This window comes from Choloepus didactylus, chromosome 2 (genome assembly GCF_015220235.1).
Source record: "Choloepus didactylus isolate mChoDid1 chromosome 2, mChoDid1.pri, whole genome shotgun sequence".
NCBI classification, from domain to species: Eukaryota; Metazoa; Chordata; class Mammalia; order Pilosa; family Megalonychidae; genus Choloepus; species Choloepus didactylus.
In genome coordinates, this window is record NC_051308.1 from 192048462 (window position 1) to 192074324 (window position 25863).

At 40.7% G+C, this 25863-nt stretch overlaps 1 pseudogene; it reads right to left on the reverse strand.

Annotated features, from left to right (window-relative positions):
• Window positions 1-18303: 18303 nt before the first annotated feature.
• LOC119514020 lies at window positions 18304-22226 on the reverse strand (annotated as a pseudogene).
• Between the last annotated feature and the right edge of the window lie 3637 nt (window positions 22227-25863).

Consider the following 25863-nt stretch of genomic DNA (forward strand, 5'->3'; position numbering starts at 1 on the left):
CCTCGTCAGTGGCCACCCCTCCTCCCACTTAGGCGCTGTTTAACCACCCACTCCGGGCCCTTTTTCTCGCCGCTACCAGGGACCCCACCTAAGCACTCTGACCCTGACTCCTCAGTGCCCACCAACTTCTTTTCGCGGCCTTAGCCTGGCACCCCGGGCGCTTCTAAACTTAGCCTCGGCCCATTATGCACACTGCACGCGGACCTCACCAACCAGCAGTCTTGAAGACACTGCTTGCTTCCAATTTAGAGAGTGCTTCCAACAGCATAGTGTAACTTAGCCCACTCCATCCCATCCTCAGGAATTCCTTTTCTTTTTTCAAAGTCCAGCCCTAATGCCACCTCCTTCACAGAGCGTTACCTGAGCCCGATTACCACCACATAGCTGCTCCCTCCCCTGCACCCAGCTGCTCAGCCCTATCCTCCACCATACCTCAGTGTCCTCTCTGTTCTCCCTTTTGTCTCCCTCACTAGGCTGTGAGCACCTTGAGGGCTGGGAATGCAGTCTAATTTCCCAGTCCCAGTACAGTGCCCGACACAAAGAAGGTGATCGATAGTCACTTTCTGAATGAATGAGAATGAGTGAGCGAATGAATGAGACTCACCTCATTCCATGTTGAAAGAAACTCAGACCAAATCACTGAACTCATTAACTCCTCACTATCAGGAACCAAGGGACACTGTCACCTCTATTCTAGGATCCTGGAAAAATCAGAATGGGAGTGAATGGGGGTGATCAGTAGGAGACAGTTTGATGAGAAAAAGCAAAACCAAATCTGAGTTGCATCACAAAGTAATACTGAGCACAAGAAGCCAGGCCCCAAAGAGTCATACTGTAGACAAATAAGACAAAACTGATGCTTGGTGTTAGAAGTCAGGATATTTGCTACACTGGGGAAACAGGACGTCATTATACTTTCAAGGGCCCTAGGCACTTTTGCCTTCAGAGGTCCCATCTCCATTTTTTAACGCATTTTTTTTATTGTGAACTTTAACATATATACATAACAGTGATAACTTTCAAAGTACAATTTAACAAGTAATTAGGGAACAAATTTCAAAGAATGTCATTGGTCACAGTTCCACAACTTCAGCTATTTCCATTATTGTAAAATCTAACGTACAAAGAGAAAGGTGTTAACTTTCGATGTACAGCTCAACAAGCAGTTATATCAGTAATTTCAAAAATTGTTATGGGTTACAGCTCCACAGTTTCAGTTCTTTCTTTGTTATGCAATATAAGGTATATACAGAAAGGTGAAGACTTTCAAAGCAATTCAACTAGTAGCTATAGAGTAAATTTCAAAGGATGTTATAGGGTACAGTGCACCATGTCATTTACCTCCTTCCAGCTATTCCAACACCCCAAGATCTAAAATATATATATATTTATTTATTTATTAATTTATATAAAGTTTCAGCATTCATAGACCTTTATTAAATCTTGTCTTGTTTGTTACTACCCCTTCCTCTCACTTAATCTCTTTCTCCATATTTAGGGATGTCTAAGGCAGTGAGCACCCTAACTTGTTAATATTGAAAGGGAGTGTCAACAGTATGGGGAAGGGGGCTGCATCTGATTGTTGTTCTTCAAGAGGCTATTGCCTCTGGGTTTTAGGACTTGTCTGGCATCCATTTAAAATATATGCATATATGTTATTATTATATTTTATGACTGCATTGGTGTAAAAATTAATATATTAACATTATATGTTCAAATATTTCCTTTGATCTAAAAGTTCTTTTTTTCTGACTTTAAAAGAGAGTAAAACATTTTCATGGGCCCCTAAAAGTACTATGAGCCTGGGGGCTTGGAGGGACAGGAAGTAACTGGGGCAGGGGGAGTCAAGGGGGCTTTTCTGGTGCTAGTTATGCTGCTTCTTAACCTGCATGTGGTTATACAGGATAGTTCACCTTCTAATGGTTCATCAGGCTGTTCATTTATCATTTGTGTCCTTTTCTGTACCTGATTCTTTATTAAAAGTGTATTCTTAAAATACCCGTATTGCTGAGAAATCAAATGAGGAGCATGGTAAAGGGGCAAATGTTCAGGCCTCCCCACCAGAGGCTCAGGTTCATTAAATCTGGGGTGTGACCAGGAATATGAGTTTTTAATCCCCACCCCTACTCCCATTCTGGATTAGGTAGCCTGAGGTCCAGCCATGATGAAATGCTGCTGAGTGGGGCTGTGAAGTACCAACAAAAGTGATCCATTGTGACCGGCTTTCCAGGGATGCTGAGATCCCAGGTGTGGCCCACACTTTCAAAATCACATTGATTACCTTGTAAGGCGGAGACTATCATCTCACAAAAACACCCATGCAAAAGATCCGGCTTACATAAATTTTTCTCTCCAGCCAGTACTAGTCTACCTGCATTTCATCTACCAGATTTTTTTCTACAACGATTCAGTTTTTTTAATCTACAAAGATTTCATATTTTTGCATTCAAGAATTCCATTATAGGCATAAGCTGTGTGCTCCAAACAATTCCATTTGCAAAGATTCCTTTCACACACCGTGTCCAACAGCTCAGTGATACCCTCCAAGAGTCTAGTAAAAACCAACTGTGTGCAAGGCAGAAGGATGCATAGGTGAAAAAACAGCTCCAGACCTCAGAGTGTATCTGAGCATAACACGTAGATCACTCTTCCCAGAAGGGCTCTACTGGGAAGAAACAAAGGAAGCTTTATGATTTCACTTTGCAGTTGAGTAGCAGGTGCTGAGAATGACTTGCTCCAAACCTAGGTCTTTGGACTCCAAAGTTAGTGCCCTTTCCACCTTGTTTGCAAAGACCTCACTCCAGAGAGTCAACTGAACAAAGGCTGTGCAACCAGGGGATCAGACCCTCCACTTGACAGTGACCTCCGTGAGGTCAGAGCCATGTCCGCTTTGTTCCCCCATTGTGTATCTGACAGCACAAAATAGGAGCTGACTGTCTGCTAGAAGGGGGAACGTGTGGCTCTCTGCAGGCAGTGGATGCTCTCCTTCCTGTTGCCTGTAAATTGAATTGAATTTGAAACATGCTTTGGCAGCTTCCTCATCTAAGGTCCCCTCCTGTAGCGAGACTAGCCCTTCAGAGATGGGAACAAGCTTTCCCCGCTGCTCCCCTTTAGGACACTAGGCTTCTCATCTACAGGGAGGATGACGGGGCACAAGCACGGAGGGACGAGAGGATGCCCCATTTCCTTTGCCTGGAAATGCTGTAGAGTGATTAGTGGGGGTGTTTGGATGGAGATGGGAGTGAGGGGAAGGAAACCCCGCAGGCTTCCTTGACTCAGTGACAGATGGAACCAGAGGGGCAGTCTCTTCTCATCCCACATCCTCCACTGCTCTCTTTGAGGGGCCAGCCTCAGCTGGGCCCCCGGCCACTTGGCAGGGCTTTCATCCTTCACTAATTCCCCATAAGGCCTCTGAAGCAGCTGGGTCACCTCTTCCCTGGAGTCCGCCCTCCATGCCCTGGCCAGCTGATGGCCAGCCTCCTCCCCACAAAGCACAGGGGCGGTCAGGGTAAGGCAGAAGGTCCTGCCGGGTCCTGCCTTCCACTCCAGTGCTTCTGGGTCAACGCCCATCATTTTCTCCCCCTTCCTTCCTCTTTCAGAGATCGGCCTCCCATCTGCACTCACCCTCCTCCCGCCCCAATCTGGCCTCTCCGGGCTCTCATTTATACAGCATGCCCTCTCCCCCTCCTATCTCCAGATGCCTCTTCTCCTCTCCTTCCTTCCCTTCACCCCATAAGCATTCCCAAATCCCCTCCATTCTAATAATGCCCTCCCTCCATTTTCCCTCTCCTTCAAAATGGTCTTTTGTCCCTTAACTTCCATTCGCTGCCTGAAGGAGTAGTTGGAACTCACATCCCATGCTCCCTCAACACCTTCTCCAGCTGCAGAGCCTAGGAGTCTGAAACTGCTATTGACATGAATATAAATTAAGACCATTTACAAGTATCAACATTTTGAATGTGCATACTTTTTTTTGGGGGGGGGAGCATCTTTTTTTCTGTATATGTTTAATTAAAAACACTTTTTTACATGAAAATATTTTTTTAATGCATGTAGTTCAAAATAGTATACCATGAAAAGTGCATTTCTCCTCCACCCCTAGCCCTTCTACTTCCCCAGGAGCAACAGCTACGACCCATTTAATTGGGTTTAAATGGGCTTTTAAACATCTATTTTATGATTTTTTATCTTTATCAAATAATTTTAAAAAATTCAAACAAAACAACACAAAGGAATAAGAAAAACAAATAACCTAAAATAACTACATTGCTTCCAAAATGTTCCTACCATACCCTAAGAAAATTAACAAATCATAGTCATTCCTGAGCATTCCCATATCATTAAGATTACTCTCCAATATCTTATGATTTATTTTTAATTTTTTATTTATATGGGTGGGGTGGGGAGCAAACACCTTGATCTTTTTAGGTCCTGGTGGCTCCAACCCAGCCCTAATCTCGGGATTAAGATCACATCGGTGCGTCTACATCTCCCTCATTCTTCTGGTTGCAGGGTATCCTGTTCCAGGTATGTCCCACAGTGTCTTTACCCAATCCCCTATCCATGAATGTGTAGGTTGGTTCTCATCTTTTGTTGTTATGAACCAAGCTGAAATGACTATCCTCATTTGTGCCTTTTTGCACATATATGAGCATGTCTGTTTCATAAATTCCTAAAAGTAGAATTTCTGGGCGAAAGGCATGCACTCCATATTGATATAGTCCCACCAGCAATGCTTGTGAAATCAGTCAGAACAGTCTAGGTTCTGCTTCCATGACACACACACTCAAATCTCAGGGGCATAAAATGACAAAGGTTTCTTTCTCTCTCACACAACATGTCCATTGTGGCTTTGCCCCACATTGTATCATCCTCACCCCAGAGCCAAGCCGACCAAGCAGCCGTCATTTGGAGCACCGCTGGACATGGTGGCAGAGAGTGACAGCGGTGAATGCCATGCGGCTTCCACCCACAGGTCACATGGACACTCCCCAATCCAAGGGGTGGAAACGTGCAATTGCACCAAGCACCCAGAAGGAGGAAATGAAAACTTGGTGAATGGTGCAGCTGTGACTACACACAGGGCCACAGCCCGGCCAACAGAGCATTGTCAAACATTTTGATTTTCTGTTAAAAATAATCTTCATTTGTTTGTCTTTGAACTGTCTCTTCTGGTCCTTTGCCCATTGCTCAATTTGGTTGTTTATCTTTGGTTTATGACTGCAATAGCTTTTCTTTTCTTTTCTTTTTCCCAGATGTTAAGATATATTCACATACCATATATTCCATCCAAAGTATACAATCAGTATCTCCCAATACCATCGCTTAGTCATGCAATCATCCTCACACTCACTTTTAGACCATTTTCATTACTCTAAAGAGAAAATTAACAGATAAACACAATAAAAGAAAACCCAAAACCTCCCATATCCCTTATCTCCCCCTATTATTGATCCCTAGTTTTGATGTGCTGGTTGATGAAAGAATTTTAAACTATTGCTGTTAACTATAGTCCACAGCTTGCAATAAGTATTTCCCCTCCCCCCACATACCACTCTATTTTTTAACTCTTTGTACAAGTATTGTATATTTGGACCGGTTCATGCAAGACTTATTTAAATTTGTAGTGTTAATCGGTGACATACATGACTCTAAACAACTCCTTTCAACCAAAATCACCTACAATACAGCACTATTTCTCATATTCTCACTAACGAGCTACACTCACCCCATATCTATTTCCAAACATTTTAAGTTCAACCTCATTATACATTCTGAACATTTTAGGTTACCACTCCCCCTTCTCTAACTTCTGTCTATCTCCAGGTACCCTATATTCTTCATTTTAAGACTCTGAGTTTACGTATTCTAGTTAGTTCATATTAGTGAAATCATACAATATCTGTCCTTTTGTGTCTGATTTATTTTACTCAGCCTTACATCGAGAGTCATCCATGTTGTTGCATGCTTCAGGACCTCATCTCTTCTTACTGTTACATGATATTCCATCATATGTGGTATATACATACACATTTGTTTATCCATTCATCTGTTGATGGGCATTTGGACTGTATCCATCTCTTGGCAATTGTGAACAATGCTGCTATGAATACCAGTGTGCAAATGTCAGTTCGTGTCACCGCTTTCAGATCTTTTGGGTATTAACGAGTAGCAGAATTGCCAGGTCACATGACAACTCAATATTTAGTTTTCTGAGGAACTGCCAAACTTTTGCCTTCCACAGCAGCTGTACCGTTTTACACTTCCACCAGCAGTGAATAACATTCCTATTTCTCCACATCCTCTCCAATACTTGTAGTTTCCTGTCTGTTTAATAGCAGCCATTCTTGTAGGTGTGAAATATCTCATTGTGGCTTTGATTTGCATTTCCCTAATTGCTAATGAAGATGAACATCTTTTCATGTGCTTTTTAGCCATTTGTATTTCCCTTTTGGAGAAATGTTAATTCATATCTTTTGCCCATTTTATACTTGGGTTGTTTGTCCTTTTATTGCTGAGTTATGGGATTTCTTTATCTATTCTGGATATCAAACCCTTATCAGATATATAGTTACCAAATATTTTCTCCCATTGAATTAGCTGCCTTTTCACCCATTTGACAAAGTCTTTTGAAGCATAGAAGTGTTCTATCTTGAGGATTTCTCATTTATCTATTTTTTCTTTCATTGCTTCTAAGAAGCTACCTCCTATCACTAAGTCTTGAAGATGTTTCCCTACATTTTCTTCTAGGGGTTTTATGGTACTGACACTTGTATTTAGGTCTTTGATCCACTTTGAGTTAATGTTTGTATAGGGTGTAAGATAGGGATCTTTTTTCATTCCTATGGCTATGGATATCCAGCACCATTTATTGAAGAGACTATTCTGTCCCAGTTCAATGGATTTGGGGGTCGTGTCAAAAATCAAATGACCATAGATTTGAAGATGAATTTCTGAGCTCTCAATTCACTTCCATTGATCAATATGTCTATCTTTGTGCCAGTACCATGTTGTTTTGACCTCTGTGACTTTACAGTAAGATTTAAGGTCAGGAAGTGTAAAACCTCCCACGTCATTCTTCTTTTTCAGCATATTTTTGGCTTTGAGGCTTCTTTCCCTTCCAAATAAATTTGGTAAATAACTTCTCCAATTCTGCAAAGTAGGTGGCTGGAATTTTGATTGGGACTGCATTGACTCTGTAGATCAATTTGGATAGAACTGACATCTTAACAACATTTAGTCAGGCACTCTTTTTCACTCATACTAGTTAATAAGCGTGTGTCTGGTGGAGAAGGGTTTCTCATCACATTTTTCACAGCTCTCAAAGGCCTCCCTTTCTACCTTACTGGGAAGGGCCTAGTTCTCCTCCATCTCTGTGATGGACTCGACCACACAAACACAGCTGTTATGCCAGAAAACCTGAAAACCTGGGCTCCCCCCCACTCTGCCATTCCTCTTACCCTCCCACCCAGTCAGTCAGTAAGTCTTGTAGATTCCACTTCCAGAAGACGTCTCAAATTAGTCCACTCCTCTCCATCTCTATGGCCACTCACTATCATCTCTCACCCGGAACACTGCAATGACTTCCCAAGTGGCCAGTCAGCATCTCCTTGCTGCCTTCTAATTCCCCACAGAGCAACCAGAGCAATCTCTTAAAAACATCCATCAGATCATATCACCCCTCAAGTTAAAGCCTTTCTATGATTTCCCATTGCATCTACAGCACATTCTGCACTCCTTTCTCCAACCCATGTCCCATATCCGTAACCCACGTGGCCTTGCATGATCTTCCTCTGCAAAGCTCTCCACCTTCACTTTGAGACATTCTTTTAACTCCCTCTGCTCAGTCACACTGGCCTCTCAGTTCTTAAACCTGTCAGACTCCAGCTTTCAAGCAGTTCATTATTCCTGTATCTCCCTGTTGTTTTTTTGGTTTGGTTTTGTTTTTTGGTGTGTTTTTTTTTTTTTTTTTTTTTTTTTTTGCCATATCTGAGTATCAATTTGACTGTTTACTTAATACTTTTCCATTAAATCAACTCCCTTATTCCACTCATATTTATTTTTAAATAATACTTTATATCAGTGCCATAAATGGAAAATCAGAATCCCTTGAAATAAATAGAAAGTCTCTGTAAAAATAAATGCATGTGTATTAAAATTACCTCACTCTGTATCAGTAACGCTATCCATACCTCACTTAGGGAAGCACTACATCAGATTCTACACATGTTGCATTCCCTGCCTGGAATGTTCCACCATGACCCTTCTAAATGGCAGTTTCTTCTTATCCTTCACAACTCCTAAATATTACCCCCTCACCAAATACCGTCCTATGTCATCAGGTTTCTTCTGCCCCATTTTCAAAGCACTTTGTTATCTTCATAGCACTTTTCTCTACTGATTTGTTTATTGATGTCTTCCTAACTGAAATATAAGCTCCATAAAGGCAGAGACCATATCTGGTTCACTGCTGTCCTTAGTATCTAGCATAGTGCCTTGTGCACATAGACAATAAATACTGAAGTAAGGCTTTCTCAGTACCATACTGGCTGCCTCTACCATCTGAAAAAGCTAATCCTTCAGAAACTCTTCCCCTAAAGGTTCTCCTAGCCCATCTTAGTGTTTGCATGTCCCAGTGATTTTGCAATACTGGGCTGAAGCTAAAGGTGTATAATAGGTTCCCAAAAGTAGATTTCAAGATTTGAAAGCATCTTTGGGAAAGTGAAGACAGGCAAAAACATATTTCTCTGGAGGTGACCTAAGGTTACATGGACTGAGGAACAGAATGGTGAACTGTGGTGTATGCATACAATGGAACATTGAGCAACTACCAGAAGGAGTGAAGCTGTGAGACACATAACGAGGTGAATGGATCCTGTACACAGTATTTGAGTGAAGTATGCCAGAAATAAAGGCAAACACTATAATGCCTCACCAATATGGAGTAACTACAATGTGTAAACTCAGAATTGAATCTTAGAACATAGCCTAACATGGACATGATTATTGTAACAGTCTCTAGATTGTAAGCTCTTACAGCAGTCAACTCTATTCCTAAATTGTAATGCCTATCTCTAAACGTTGAGACGCTGATCCCTTAGTGTATAACCTGATTGGTCTCTGGAACAATGTGTATCTCTGAGACACCTGAAACTCAGAGCTAGAGCTTCGCAGATATGAATGTCAGCATTAGTGCATACGGCAATTGTTAAAAAAAAGCTGAAAAAGAGCCCAGACTTCAATTAGTGATATGAATGAAGCAGATCTGGTTAAGACTAGGGCAAACCGGGCCAAAGGGTAAAGGTCAAAACTGACTGTGTTTTAAAACTTCAACTTCCATGTGAGACCAAGGAAAGAGATGTCTATTTGGTGCAGGATCTATATTTTCTAAATAGTATAACTCTACAGTCGGTTTGTTCAAACACCACAATCACATGGAACATTGAATAGGAAGTGAGATACGGTAGGTTAGTATAGGTTAGAGTGAAATAGTGGACACATCCCAAAGTAATGTGGGCAGAGAATAAGAAATACATTTACAGCCTCCCCACCCCACCCTGAGGAGCTGGGGGAAGGTACAGAAGTGTTGGACTTCCCCACCTGGACTGGTGTTGATGTTGTCACAAAAATTGGGACTGGCAGTTTGATGTGCCAAGCCCTCTATCATGGGACTTGCCCTTGTGGGGCTCATTACTGCAAAGGAGAGGCTAAACTTGCATACAGTTGTGCCTAAGAGTCTCCCCCTGAGTACCTCTTTGTTGCTCAGATGTGGCCCTCTCTCTCTCTAACTGAGCCACCTCAGCAGGTGAACTCGCTGCCCTCCCCGCTGCATGGGATCCAACTCCCAGGTGTGTAAATCTCCCTGGCAATGCAGGATATGACTCCCGGGGATGAATCTGGACCCAGCATCGTGGGATTGAGAGTATCTTCTTGACCAAAAGGGGCATGCAAAATGAGACGAAATAGTTTCAGTGGCTGAGAGATTTCAAATGGAGTCAAGAGGTCACTCTGGTGGACATTCTAATGCACTATATAGATAACACCTCTTAGGTTTAATGTATTGGAATAGCTAGAAGTAAATACCTGAAACTACCAAACTCCAACCCAGCAGTCTGGACTCCTGAAGATGATTATATAATAATGTAGATTACAAGGGGTGACAGTATGATTGTGAAAACCTTGTGGATCACACTCCCTTTATCTAGTGTATGGATGGATGAGAAGAAAAATGGGGATAAAAACTAAATGACAAATAGGGTGGGATGGGGGGATGGTTTGGGTGTTCTTTTTTCACTTTTATTTTTTATTCTTATTCTGATGCTTTCTGATGTAAGGAAAATGTTCAGAAATAGATTGTGGTGATGAATACATAACTATAGGATCATACTGTGAACAGTTGATTGTATACCATGGATGATTGTATGGTATGTGAATATATTTCAATAAAACTGAATTTTAAAATATATATATATATTAAAAAAAATATTTCTCATAACCAGGCCAAATGAAGGCTCACAGCAGCTTTTAAAAAGTACTATCATTTTAGGTTTTTATGCTAAATATAAATGACTACTCACTTGTGAAGTGAAGAATTTATTTAATTAAAATGAATGTGATCTTTTTCTTTAAAAATCCCATACAACTTAAGATGGGCTACAAATGGAAGTTTAGGAATATTTTTACTATACTGGGTATTCTATGGTATAATTTACTACAATCTGATTTTTTATCATATTTTTAACTGTAGAATATAACATATATACATAGAAATGTTAACTTTCCAAGTGCAAATTTAACAAGTAGCTAGAGAGCAAATTTCAAAGAATGTTATGGGTTACAGTTCCACAGTTTCAGTTACTTCCTTATTGTGATATATAATATATATGCAAAAAGGTAATATCTTTCAAAGTATGATTTAATAAGTAGTTGTATAGGAAATTTCTAAAAATGTTGAGTTACCGTACATAGTTGCAGTCATTTCCTTATTGTGAAATATAACATACACATAAAAAGATGAAAATTTTCAAATTACAATTTAACAAGTAGCTATAGAATAAACTTCTAAGGATGCCATGGGTAACAGTTCCACCATTTCAATTCTTTCCTTCTAGCTATTCTAAACCCTAGCAACCAAGAAGAAGAAACTTAAGAGATTCAGTATTCATAGTCCTTTGTTAAATTCCATCCATTCTGTTGCTACCCCTTCCTTGAGTTTAATCACTTTCCTGATTTTAGGGATATCTAGACAGTGACCACCCTAACTTGTTCATGTTAAAAAGGAGTGTCGACATTATGAGAAAAGGGGACCCATCCGGTTGATGTTCTTGAAGAGGCTATTGCCTCTGGGTTTTGGGACTTAGCTGGCATAGGAGTTCTCTGGAGGATTTAAGTTTCTGAGGAATAAACTTAGTGAAACTTTTATGGAGTCTCAGATGGGGATTCAGGTATTCTTTAGGGTTTTCAGGACTACTGTTGACTTGGGCTTATTACACTGTGGCCATTTGGCATGTCTAGCTAAAGCTTGCATAGGAGTAACCTCCAGGATAGCCTCTTGAATCTATTTGAATTCTCTTAGACACTGAAACCTTACTTTGTTCCCTTTCTTTTCCCCCTTTTGGTCAAAAAGGCATTCTAAACCCTCAATACCAGGGTCAGGCTCATTCCTGGAATCCATGTCCCACATTGCCAGGAAGATTCATTCATCTGGGGGGTCCTGTCCCACATCAGGGGGAGGGTGATGAATTTATTTGGAAAGTTAGTCTTAGAGAGAGAAAGTCCACATGTGCAACAAAAGAAGTTCTCTGGAGGTGACTCCTAGGCTTAATTATAGGTGGGCTTAGCCTCCCCTTTACAGCCATAAGTTTCACCAGAGCAAGCCTTAAAATCAAGGGCTTTACTTATAAAGTAGGGGGTTCCTAAGTTCACATAACATATGTTATGTCCACGATAATACATCCATATCTCACATTATCATCACTTAGTTGAAAAATCCTCATCACTCTCCATTTTAAATAATTCTCATGACCCAAAACACCTATAGCTCTTGTCAGACCTTAATTATTTGTCCCTAGTATTTGTGGGGTTCTAGTATGTATTCCTATTAATTATAGTCCCTAGTATGCAATAGGTAGATTTTTCCCAAATACCATTCTGTTGTCAACTCTCTGTACTAGTGTCATACCTTAGAAGTATATCATGCAAGCACCTATCTATATTTGTGGTGCTGATCTGTGGGATATATGCCTTTAAACAACCCCTTTCAATCTTACTCACCTGCACTACAGCTCTGATACTTATAATCCCATTAACAAACAGTTGTCACCCCTATTCATTCCCATACCTGTGAATTCACAATCATTAACATATCTGAACATATTATATTATTATTCTCCCTTACTAGTTTCTGTCTATCACTAGGTCCCCAATATTCTACATTATAAGACATTAATTTTATATTGTTCAGGGAGTTCACAGAAGTGCTAACATACAATATCTCTCCTTTTGTGTCTGATGTATTTCACTCAGCATTATATCTTCAAGTTTCATCCACGTTGCCTTATGTTTCAGGACCTTTTTCCTTCTTACTGCTGTATAGTATTCCACCATATGTATATACCACATTTTGTTTATCCACTGGTCTGTTGAAGGACACTTGGATTGTTTCCATCTCTTGGCAATTGTGAACAATGCTGCTGTGAACATCAGTGTACAAATGTCTGTTCGTGTCACTGCTTTTATATCTTTTGGGTATATACTGAGAAGTGGAATTGACGGATCGTAGGGTAATTCAACATCTGATTTTCTGAGAATTGCCAAACTGACTTCCCCAGCAGCTGTACCATTATACATTTCCACCAGCAATGAATAAGAATTCCAATTTCTCCACATTCTCTTCAGTGTTTTTTGGTTCCTGTTTGTTTAATGGCAGCCATTCTTATTGGTGTGAGATGGTATCTCACTGTGATTTTGATTTGCGTTTCCCTAATAGCTAGTGAAGATGAACAGTTTTTTCAAGTGTTTTTTAGCCATTTGTATTTCCTTTTCAGAAAAATATCTATTCATATTGTGCCAGTTTGAATATATTGTGTCCCCCAAACACCATTATCTTTGATGTAATCTTGTGTGGGCAGACGTTATCAGTGTTGATTAGATTGTAATTCTTTGAGTGTTTCTGTGGAGATGTGCCCCACCCAGCTGTGGGTGATGACTCTGATTGGATAATTTCCATGGAGGTGTTGCTCCACCCATTCGGGGTGGGTCTAAGTTGAGTCACTGGAGCCAAATAAGTGAGCTGACAAGCAGGGGGATCTCAATGCTGTGAGTGATGTTTTGAAGAGGAGCTACAGCCAAGAGGGACACTGAAGAAAGCACAGGAGCTGCAGATGAGAGACAGTTTGAAGACGGTTGTTGAAAGCAGACTCTTGCTCTGGAGAATCTGAGAGTGGACAAATATCCCAAGTACAACTAAGAGTGACATTTTTGAGGCACTGCAGCCTAGAGAGGAACGTCCTGGGAGAAAGCCATTTTGAAACCAGAAATTTGGAACAGATGCCAGCCATGTGCCTTCCCAGCTAACAGAGGTTTTCCGGACACCATTGGCCATCCTCCAGTGAAGGTACTCGATTGCTGATGCGTTACTTTGGACACTTTATGGCCTTAAGACTATAACTGTGTAACCAAATAAACCCCCTTTATAAAAGCCAGTCCATTTCTGGTGTTTTGCATTCTGGCAGCATTAGCAAACTAGAACATGTATCTTTTGCCCATTTTATAATTGGTCTGTTTGTACTATTGTTGTTGAGTTGGAGGATTTCTTTATATATGCAGCATATCAGTCTCTTATCAGATATATAGTTTCTAAATATTTTCTCCCATTGCATTGGCTGCCTCTTCACCTTTTTGACAAAGTTTTTTGAGGCCCAGAAGTTTTTGATTTTGAGGAGTTCCCATTTGTCTATTTTTTTTTTCTTTTGTTGCTTGTGCTTTGGGTGTAAGGTCTAAGAAGTAACCTCCTATTACTAAGTCCAGAAGATGTTTCCCTATATTATCTGCTAAGAGTTTCATTGTGCTGTCTCTTATATTGAGGTCTTTGATTCACTCTGAGTTAATTTTTGTATAGGGTGTGAGGTAGGAGTCCTCTTTCATCCTTTTGGTTATGGATATCCAGTTCTCCCAGCCCCATTTGTTGAAAAGACTGTTCTGTCCCCATGTTGTGGATTTGGGGACCTTATCAAAAATCAGTCAGCCATAGATCTGGGGGTCTATTTCGGAATTCTAAATTCAATTCCACTGATCCATATGTCTACCCTTCTGCCAATACCATGCTGTTTTGACCACTGTAGCTTTATAGTAGGCTTCAAAGGCTGGAAGTGTAAGTCCGGCTTTGCTCTTCTTTTTAAAAATTGTTTTGGCAATTCAAGGTCCCTTTCCCTTCCAAATAAATTTGATAACTAACTCTTCCAAGTCTGCAAAGTAGGTTGTTGGAATTTTGATAGGAATTGTGTTGAATCTGTAGATCAGTTTGGGTAGAATTGACATCTTAACGACGTTTAGTCTTCCTATCCACGAGCATGGAACATTTTTCCAACTACTTAGGTCCTTTTTCGTTTCTTTTAGTAAAGTTTTGTAATTTTCTTTGTAGAAGTCTTTTACATCCTTGGTTAAGTTTAATCCTAGGTACTTGATTTTTTTAGTCGCTATTGTGAGTGAAATTTTTTTTGTTTGATTGCTTCTTCAGCTAGGTCATTACTAGTATGTAGGAACATTACTGACCTACATGCATTAATCTTATATCCTGCCACTCTGCTGAATTTGTTTATTAGCTCAAGTAGCTTTGTCATTGAATTCTCAGGATTTTCTAAATATAAGATCATATCATCTGCAAATAATGACAGTTTTACTTCTTCCTTTCCAATTTGGATACCTTTTATTTCTTTGTCTTGGCGTATTTCTCTGGCTAGAACTTCTAGCACAATGTTGAATAATAGAGGTGACAGTGGTCATCCTTGTCTCATTCCCAATCTTAGGGGGAAGGCTTTCAGCCTCTCACCATTGAGTACTATGTTGGCTGTGGGTTTTTCATATATGCCCTTTATCATATTGAGGAAGGTTCCCTCAATTCCTACCTTTTGAAGTATTTTTATCAAAAAGATATGTTGAATCTTGTCAAATGCTCTTTCAGCATCTATTAAGATGATCATTTGGTTTTTCCCTTTTGATTTGTTAATGTGTTGAATTAAATTAATTGATTTTCTTATGTTGAACCACCCTTGCATGCCAGGAATGAACCCCAGTTGGTTGGGTGTATAATTCTTTTAATGTGCCTTTAGATTCGACTTGCAAGTATTTTGTTTAGGATTTTTGCATCTCCATTAGGGAGATTAGCCTATTATAATTTTCCTTTTTTGTAGTATTTTTATCTGGTTTTGGTCTCAGGGTGATATTAGCTTCATAAAATGAGTTAGGTAGTGTTCCTTTTTCTTTAATTTTTTGAAAGAGTTTGAGCAGGAATGGTGTCAATTCTTTTTGGAAAGTTTGGTAAAATTCCCCTGTGAAGATATCTGGCCCTGGGCTTTTGTTTGTAGGGAGATTTTTTGATGACTGATGATTGGCTCTCTGCTTGCAATTGGTTCATTGAGGTCTTCTGTTGCTTCTTGGGTCAGTCTAGTTTGTTCATATGTTTCCAGGAAATTGTTCATTTACTCTAAATTGTCTGGCTTGTTGGCATACAGTTGATCGTAGTCTCCTCTTATGACTTTTTTTTGTTTCTTTGGGATCCATAATAATTATCCCCTTCTCATTTCTGATTCTGTTTATTTGGGTCTTCTCTCTTTTTTACTCTGTCAGTCTAGCTAAGGGTCTGTCAATCTTCTTGATCTTCTCAAAGAACCAACTTTTGGTTTTATTTATTCTCTGTATTGTTGTTGGTTTTTTTTGTTTTGTTTTTTGTTTTTTTTGTTGTTGTTGTTGTTCTCCAGCTCATTTATTTCTGCTTTAATCTTTGTTATCTCTTTTCTTCTACTTGCTTTAGGGTTAGTTTGCTGACCATTCTCTAGCCTCTTCAGTTGTTCAGTTAGGTCTTTGGTTTAGCTCTTTCTTGCTTTTTGACATATGCATTTAGAGCTATAAATTTCCCACCCAGAACCGCCTTCACTGCATCCAACAAATTTTGATATATTGTGTTCTTGCTTTCATTCATCTTTAGATATTTCCTATTTCTCATGCAATTTCTTCTTTGGCCCAATGGTTGTTTAGGAATGTGCTGTTTAACCTCCATATATTTGTGAAAGATCTGGTTCTTTGGTGGTTATTGATTTCTACTTGCATTCCATTATGGTCAGAGAATGTGCTTTGAGTAATTTCAATCTTTTAAAATTTATCGAGACTTGTTTTGTGCCCCAGCGTATGATCTATCCTGGAGAACACTCCATAGGCACTAGAGAAGGATGTATACCCTGGTAATTTAGAATGTAATGATCTTTATATGTCTGTTAAATCTAATTCATTTATCATATTGTTTAAATTCTCAATTTCCTTATTGGTTCTTTCGAGTTGTTCTATCTATAGAAGAGAGTGGTGTATTGAAGTCTCCCACTATTGTTGTAGATATGTCTATTGCTCCTTTCAGTTTACCCATTGTTTGTCTCTGTATTTGGAAGCTCCTTGATTGGGTGCATAAACATTTCTGATTGTTATTTCTTCTTGGTGAATTGTCCCTTTTATTAATATATAGTAGCCTTCTTTGTCTCTTATGACATCTTTGCATTTAAAGTTTATTTTGTCCAATATTAGTATAGCTACCCAAGCTTTCTTTTGGTTGTAGTTTATGTAGAATATTTTTTTCTATCCTTTCACTTTCAGTCTCTTTGTGTTGTAGGGTCTAAGATGAATCTCTTTTAAACAGCATATCTATGGCTCATACTTTTTAATCCATTCTGCCAGCCTGTATCTTTTAATTGGAGAGTTTAATCCATTCACATTGAAAATTATTACTGTGAAGGGAGCTCTTGAACCAGCCATCTTATCCTTTGGTTTTTAGTTGTTAGATCTGTTTATTTCCCTTCTCTTTTTTTCCTTTAAGTTACCCTTACTAATAGTCTTCAGTTCTGTGACCTACTCTAGACCTCTCTCTCCTTTCTTTTTTTTTTACTCAGCTGGTAGAGCTCCCTTTAGTATTTCTTGCAGGACAGGTCTTTTGTTAACAAATTCTCTAAGCATTTGTCTGCCTGTGAAAATTTTAAGCCCTCCCTCAGTTTTGAAGGAGAGCTTTGCTGGATAAAGAATTCCTGGCTGGCAATTTTTCTCTTTCAGAATCTTAAATATGTCATACCACTGCCTTCTCACCTCCATGGTGCCTGTTGAGCAGTCAGTACTTATTCTTATGTTGTTTCCCTTGTATGGGGTGAATTGCTTTTCTCTTGCTGCTTTCAGAATTTTCTCTTTCTCTTCAGCATTTGACAATCTAATCAGTAATGTCTTGAAGTAGGTTTGTTTGGATTTATTCTATTTTGAGATCATTGAACATCTTTGATTTGCATATTCATATCATTTAGAAGGGTTGAGAAGTTTTCCCCAACTATGTCTTGAAACACTCTTCCTAGCCCTTTACCCTTCTCTTTTCCTTCTGGGACACCAATGATTCTTATATTTGTTTGCTTCATGTTTTCCATCATTTCTCTGAGATCCATTTCAAATTTTTCCATTTTTTTCACCATTTGTTCTTTTGCATGTTCACATTTGATTGCTCTATCTTCTAGTTCATTTATTCTTTCTTCTGCCTCTTCAAATCTGTTGTTGTGTACCTCTAGTATATTTTTAATTTGATCCACAGTGTTTTCTATTTCCATAAGATATACTATCTTTTATTTACTGCTTCAAATTCTTCTTTATGCTCTTCTAGAGTCTTCTCGATTTCTTTTATGTCTTTAGCCATCTTGTTGAAGTTGTTTTGGAGATTTGTTTGTACTTCCTTAATTAATTGCTCTAAATTTTGTGTCCCTTCTGGCTTTTTAATTTGTTCATTTGGCTTGTCCATGTCTTCTAGATTCTTCAAGTGCTTTGTGATATTCTGTTGGATTCCAGGCATTTGCTTGTCTTGACAAGGTTATTTTGGAAAATGCAGGATTATTTGAGCATTTATATGTAATTTGGAAGAGTTACAGCTTGCTAGAGTACAGTTTCCCAATCTTACCAGCAGGTGGTGCTACTGAGCTACAGCTTGTTGGAGTGCAGTTTCCTATCTTCCAGCAGACACCACTGTCAAGCTTTTTCCCTTGAACTTCTGGGCACTGGGTAGAGCCCAAATCAGGTGGGGAACCAATCCGTGCACCAGTTCTCCATGTGCACCAGGGACTGCTTTCCCTGGGTCTGCGATTTGGGTCCTGAGCAGTTAGTCAGGGGGTCTGCTCAAGGACATCCTGCAGATTGAACGTGCCCTGCTCCATGCCTTCTGTGCGCCTGCAAGTCTCTGGGGTGTGGAAGGGGCCCCCAATGTGCTGGTATGGCTCCTTCTCCTATCCCCGCTTCTTGCTGCTGCACACCCCCATCCACCCTCAGACATCCATGGGGGGAGAGCAAATGCTGCCTCCCAGGTTTCGTCACGGGAGCTTCCAGCTATCTTGCTATGGAGGATCACCTCCCCAGCTAATTGCGAAGATACATACACAGGAGTGGAGAGCCACTGCTCACTCCCTTGCCCAGAGGTCATCCGCCACTGCTGGCCTAGGAGGTGGACCCTGCTGAACAAACTCACTCCACCACTGAAGTCACCATCTCTCTCATTTTTGTCCACATCCCTTCCACATTCTGTGGGAGACCCTCTATGGCCAGTCATAGCCCAAAACCATGGTCCCTGCAATCTGATTTTATCAACAATTAGCACTATTATGTCTAGGAAAAAAATCCCTTTCTCTGGTTCTAGACAACAGGGGCAAGATTAATCATGCATAAGAGTGTCATTTAGGTGGTCTCTTTAACAGTTCTCTGTGCTGGTTTCTCAGGAGAATGAAATTCAATTTCGGGGTGATTTTCTCCTAACTAGCTCACTCACAAGATCACAGTCTGCCAGCTAGTTCTCTAAGGATGAATTAACTTGTAGCATGGATGCAGAAAACATTTTCCCTTTATTTTCAATCTTGTTTCTAGTCATTCTTAGGTACTTCAGAGTTGTATTCTTATGTAGCATGTTAGCAATCAGTTCTCAACCTTCGGGCCCAGTATCACTAAACCTAAGGTTTAAATAAATGAGATTAAGTTGTTTCTCAAGCGGTTTTGCTGCATAGTATGTGCTCACATCACTGAGGAGGTTATATCCAACATCCAAACCAATAATATATGGATTTTTCTTTAAAATCCTGGAAAGAATCCAAAAATCTTCACCTGTTACTCTTTGTACTGGCATTAGGTGATTGTTGCCAGCAATGTTTAATGTGATTCCTTTTCCCAATCCCTTTTTACTTTCTTCATCTACTTCCTGGAGTTTATTCAATATAAAAGGATTAATTTTCTGTACACATATTACAATAATAATCTTGGAGACTGGAAACTGATGCTGAAATCAGATGAAGAGGCGGGTATGATCCGGTGGCTCAGGCACCTACGCCGTTGGTGCATTTTGCCCGGGCCAGGCGGGCACCGAAGAACCTTCTAGTTCTTACCAAGCTCTTCAGCCGAGGCCAGGGTCAGAGTGGGGACCCAAGTGGGCTCTGGGTCCAGGGTGGGGGAGCTGTCCCCTCCCAGGGGAGCCACAGGTTCCTCTCTGTTATAGTTTTTTATATATTTTCACAATTAGCCTGTTGTTTGTCCTATATGTTACAGATCTGTTTTTCCAGTTTGTTGATTAATTTTTGACTTTTGCATTTTTTCCAGACAGAAACTTCAAATGTTTTTAGGTAACAAAATTTACCAGTCTTTCATTTGATGACTTCTGGATTTTGTGCTGTGCTTGAAAGGACTCCCCTTAATGAAGATTATGTAAAAATTGATTTTTTTTACTGCTTAAACTTCAGCTCCAGCTAGAATTTATTTCTGTATAAGGAATGAGGATTATTCCTTGCCGATGGTTAGCCCATTGCTTCAAAACCGTTTATTTGATAACTCATCTTTTCTCCACTAACTGGAAATGCCACCTTATCAGAAACTAAATTCCATTATAACTTCGCATCTCCTTCTGACTATCTGTTCTGCTCCATCAATCTCTCATACACAGCAGCATTATTCACAATAGCTAAAAGAGAGAAACAATCCAAGCGTCCATCAGCAAATGAATGGATAAATAAATTATGGTATATACATACAATGGAATATTATTCAGCCATAAAAAAGAATGACATTTGATACATGCTACAGGATGGATGAACCTTGAAAACATTATGTTAAGTGAAATAAGCCAGACACAAAAGTATAAATATTGTATGATTCCACTTGTATGAAATATCTAGAGTAAGTAAATTCATAGAGAACCAAAAATAGAGGTTATCAGGGGCTAGGATGAGGAGGAATGGGGAGTTATTGCTTAATGGGTACAAAGTTTTTATTTGGAATGAGGAAAATGTTTTGGGAATCAATGGTGGTGATGCTAGCACAACATTGTAAATGTAATTAATGCCAGCAAATCGCAAACTTAAAAATGGTTAAAGTGGCAAACTGTGCTATATATATGTTACCACAATAATTTTTTTTAATGTGAATACATTCCAACCTAGCAATGTTACTTCTACTGATTTATCCCAAGGAAATAATTAGACAAATGGACAAAGCAGTACTATTGGTACAAAAATAATCATTGTGGAAAATGGAGCCTTAACGTAATCTAGCAAGGACTCCAGAGCTATTTGCCCATTCTCAAAGGATGAGATGGAGCTGGCCAGTGGCCCAGGATGAGTGGGGGGAAAGGGGGGTGGTCAAGGGCAGGAGCTTACTCATTAATAAGAAATTCTGCTGTGTCATGGGTGTGCTCGGCTCTTTAAAAAGCCCTACTCATTAAGGGTTCCAGGGTGCGGGAAGCCCAGGTACTGTGGGGTGGCACCAGAGTAGTGATGTTTTTTTGCTTTTTTTTCCCCAAGTCAAACTACATCCAGCTTTATTAAAGATACTTTTCATAAACAATCATGGTATTTCAGGCAGGATGTGGGCAGACAATCGTTAACAGCCTACAACTTTCAAACTCCCTTCTTCAATACACTACCCAAATCAGAAAGCCGCTATAAAACCCAATGAAGTCTTCATTTGATGTTCTGAACAGGGAAAGTTTAAGAGTGAGGATTAACATTTCACATTTAGCATGTTGTTTGACAGCTTTTCACAAGCCGACCCTGACTTTCAGGAAATGAAATGACGATGGCAGAATTAGCAGTTTGAATTTGCACAATCTAAATAAGGACTCGCTGTTCTTTTGCGAGATGCCATCTCAGGGGCATCACTGGAAGGTCCAGAGTGCCTGACATTCTGGGAACCAGCTCTTGTGGGTCAGGCCCCAACAGGTTTAAGGGATTCAAGTCTGTACTGAAGGCTGAGAGGGAGAAGAGGACATAAGGACATAAAAACGAATTTTAGTTTTTCTGTACCACAAGGCATTCGTGCCAAGCTGGCTTATGTATGTCAACATCAGGGAATCCCATGTCCTGGGAGTAAAGAGGAAGTATCTCAAAATTAGAGGGGAAAAGCGTTTTCCTTCCTATCAATCCAGCTTCAGAGACATTCTGTTACATTTGCCCCTTCCCCAAAAACCAACAACGAAGTGTTCTGTGTGCCAACAACATAGCATTTAAAAAAAAAAAAAATTCTGCATTTTTATAAAACTTGATAAAAAATAGTATTTCAAGCTGTACAATCACAGATGTATACATTTATAAAAAAAACGCACATACTTCCCTTGGCATCTCCAGCGCCTTCAGCTTTCTGTGCCTGGTCTGTTTTGGCATCTCCAGGTTCTGCAGTGCTGTTCTGTGCTTGCCAGTGTCAGCTTTCCCCTTTTTCCTTTGGGTACCTTCTCTCCCTGCTTCGCAGGGTCCTTTTTAAGCTTGGGTTCTGGCTTTGGAGGAGCAGGTTTAGCAGATAACCTTGCAGATCTCTGGTTAGTCTTTTACCTTGGCTTTATCTCCTTTAGCATCCCCTTCAGCCTTTCTCTCGGGTATGGTGGTGCCGGGGGTGGGACGTAGGCGTTGGGTGCAGAGATGCAGCGGCGCGTGGGCTGTGGTCGGTCCACGGTTGGTTCTCTCCTCTTCCATGAGAGTATGTTTTGAGTCTCCCTCTGGCTGCCCAGCTGCCTGCCTCTTGGGGAGGGGTGATTATGGGCTCCGATGGCAACATGCAGATTCACTTAGCTCTTTTCTCCCTTCTAGCCTTACAAACCATTCACTTTGATCTGCCAGGGTGTCATATGCTTTCATTTGCTCTCACTGAATTCGTTCAATAGTTCAGCAACTGAAATATCTATCAAAGGAGTGAAAAATTTAATCTATTCATATGATGGAATAGTTTGCAGTTGTTAAAAAGAATGAAATCGAGGCTTATATCCCTAGATGGAAAGATGTCCCAAATTAATTGATAACTTTCTTCTCTTTAGACATTTTCTTTTGAAATAATTTCAAACTCACATGACAGTTGCAAAAATAATGCAAAACCAATATAGAGTATTCCCACAATACCCCCTGCTGACACCCAAATCCACCAGTTTTAACATTTTGCCCATTTGTCTTATTCTATCTATCTAATTTGATAACTTTTTAAAACTCTGTTATGATCTGTGAAAGTCTGAAAAAAATGCCCCCCGTAGATACATTCACTTTCTAAGAACTGGAACCTATGAATATTACCTTATTGGGCAAAAGGTGTGATTAAGTTAAGGCTCTCGAGAGGTTGTGTTTATCCTGGATTATTTGGGTGGGCCCTAAGTCCAAATACAAGGGTCCTTATAAAAAGGTACTGGTCTAGATGCTGGGTTATATCAGAAAGAGAACTGACACACAGGGGGAGGCCACACGAGGATGGAGGCAGATTCGGAGCCAAGGGACACCAAGGAATGCCAACAGCCAGCAGAACCCAGAAGATGCATGTTTTGGTTTGCTAAAGCTGCCAGAATGCAACATACCAGAAATGGGTTGGCTTTTAACAATGGGGATTTATTAAGGTACAAGTTACAATTCTCAAGCCATGAAAATGTCCAAATTAAGGCATCAGCAAGAGGATTCCTTCCCTGAAGAAAGGCTGCTGGCATCCGGGGTTAGATAGCAAGGCACATGGCCAGCAGCTGCTGGTTCTTCACTCCCAGGTTCCTCTGCTTTCAGCTTCTGATTCCAGTGGTTTCTCTCTCAGTGTCTGTGGGTTCTCTGTTAGCATCTCTGGGGTGTTTCTCTCTCTCTAAACTCTCTCCAAATATCTCTGCCTTTTGTCCGCTCATAAAGGACTCCAACAAAGGATTAAGACCCACCTAGAATGGGCTGGGTAACTTCTCAATTGAAATAACCTAACCCAAAGATCCCATCTATAATAGGCCTGCACCCACAGGGATGGATTAAAAGAACATGACCTTTTCTGGGGTACATAACAGCTCCGAACCAGCACAAGGCAGGAAACAGATTCTCCCACAGAGACCTGGGTGGGAGACTTCTTCTGGCCTCCACAACTGTGAGAGAATAAATTTTTGTTGTTTTAAGCCAACAAGTTTGTGGTAATTTGTTACAACAGCTGCAGGAAATTAATGCATGATCCCATTTCAACAGAATGGTTATATGTGTATATAAAATATTTACCTCTGCATAGATAGTACAGTCTAAGGTATAAATCCTGAAATTGAGTTATGGGGGATTCTCAGTGTCTATGTTATATAGTCCTGTAATGTTTGGAACTATAAAATAAGCATGGTGCCTCTCCTAATAGCCAGTTAGAACTCCTCACCTTTGCCCACAAAGCTTTTTTGCTCTCCTCTCATTTGCCCCTTTGCCATGAGGCCTGCTGGGGCTGGGAGCATCATATCTGTTTAAAAAAGGAGGAAATTGAAGCCCAGTGAGGGGGAGCACCTTGCTGACAGTTAGCTGGTGTACTGGTTTGTATATATTACACCCCCAGAAAAAGCCACGTTCTTTGATGCAATCTTGGGGGGGCAGATGAATTAGTGTTGATTAAGTTGATGTTTCTTAAAGTCCAGGAAACCTGGGAGTCCTGGGGCTGGGCGCACTGCAGGATGCCTCCTTGGAGTCAGGGCTCGTCCTACAGAAACCTACTGGCTCTTAGTCCAGCCGGCTAGTGGTGGGTAGTGGGGAGGGTAGAGGGGAAGTGGTGGTGGTGGGGAGGATTCCTAGAAGAAGTGGGGAGGGGAGAGATGTAGAAAGGGGTAGAGCTGCAGTTCCCTGCTTGAGTGCATTTGCTCCCAAGTAGGATAAGGGAAGCATCAGAAAGGGACAAATATAAATGGCCACCTGCAAATCTAACTTTCAGGTACTGTGTGTGTCTTGTCCATGGGACCATAAACTTGTCAGAGGCAGGGACCTGGTCTGAGTCATCCTGGTGTCCCCAGCACCAGGCCAGAAGCTGACCCAGTATATATTTAATGAATGATTTAATTCATTACCTATGATGTGCCAGGTACTGCTCTAGATGCTGGGTTATATCAGTGAACAAGAGAGACAAAATCCCTGCCCTCATGCAGCCCTGTCTCTAGCAGAATATAAGGTATAATAAATAAGCCAAACATGCAGTGCAAGAGATGGTGACAAGAACTATGGAGAAAGCAAAAAGGGAAGGGGATAAGAGGTCTGTAGGAAGCCAGATGGGAGAGCTACAGTTTTAAATAGGTGGTCCCAGGAGGCCTCGTAAGCAGGGAAGAGCATCCCAGGCAGAGGGAACAGCATGTGCAAAGGCCCAGAAATGAGAGGGAGCCAGGAGGGAGCAGCCTGAGGGGCCGGCCAGGGCAGACCTCTCTGAGGACTCGACTTTTCTCTCAGAAGATGGGAAGCAGTTTCAAAGCAGAGAAGCAATATGATCTGATTTATGTTTTTTAAAGGATCACACTGACTGCTGTTTAGAAAGTAGACTATAGCAGCAAGGGTAGAACCAGAGAAACTATCCAGGAGACTGCTGGTGTATTTCAGAGAGAGACAGTGGTGGCATGGAAGGGGGTAGCTGTAGGGCAGCAAGAGGCACTGGATTCTGGATATATTTTGAAGGTAGGGCCTGTTGGATTTGCAGACAATTCAGAAGTAGGATATTAAAGAAAGAGGAGGCAGGGTTCATGGTTTTGGCCTATGCTACTGGAAGGACAGAGTTGCCATTTACTGAAATGGGGAAGTCCAGGGAGGAGATGATTTGCAGGGAGAATGGGCTCTGGTGAGACCTCTCTGAGCCGTTTACAGGATGTCCAAGCTGAGACGTCGCCTAGGTAGTGGGATGTAGGTTCAGGGGAAACCTGAGCTGGGTGTTGTCAGCACATCGATGCTATTCAAAGCCACGAGCCAGAGAGATCATCACCAAGAGAGCATGTCCAGGAGGAGGAAGACATCAACCTGCCTGCAGGTCAAGTAGGGTGAGGATGGAAAATTGATTTAGCTAATCAGATGACTGCATCCAGTGATCAGATTTGGCAACGTGAAGATCACTGGAATGGTTAGGGCAAAATCCTGGTTGAAGAGGGTTCAAGAGAGGATGCAGGAAAAGGAACTATAGACAGCCAGCAAGTATGGACAGCTCTTTCCAGGAATCTTCCTGTAAACAGAGCAGGAAAATGGCTGGTGGCCAGAGGGAGTACGAGACCAAGAAAGTTTTATTTTTCTAATGGAGGGTATTGAGCATGGTGGTGGGCTGATGGGAATAATAAAATGGAGAGGAGGGAAAGAAAATGATATAGGAGAGGGGCGAGCATGTCTTACT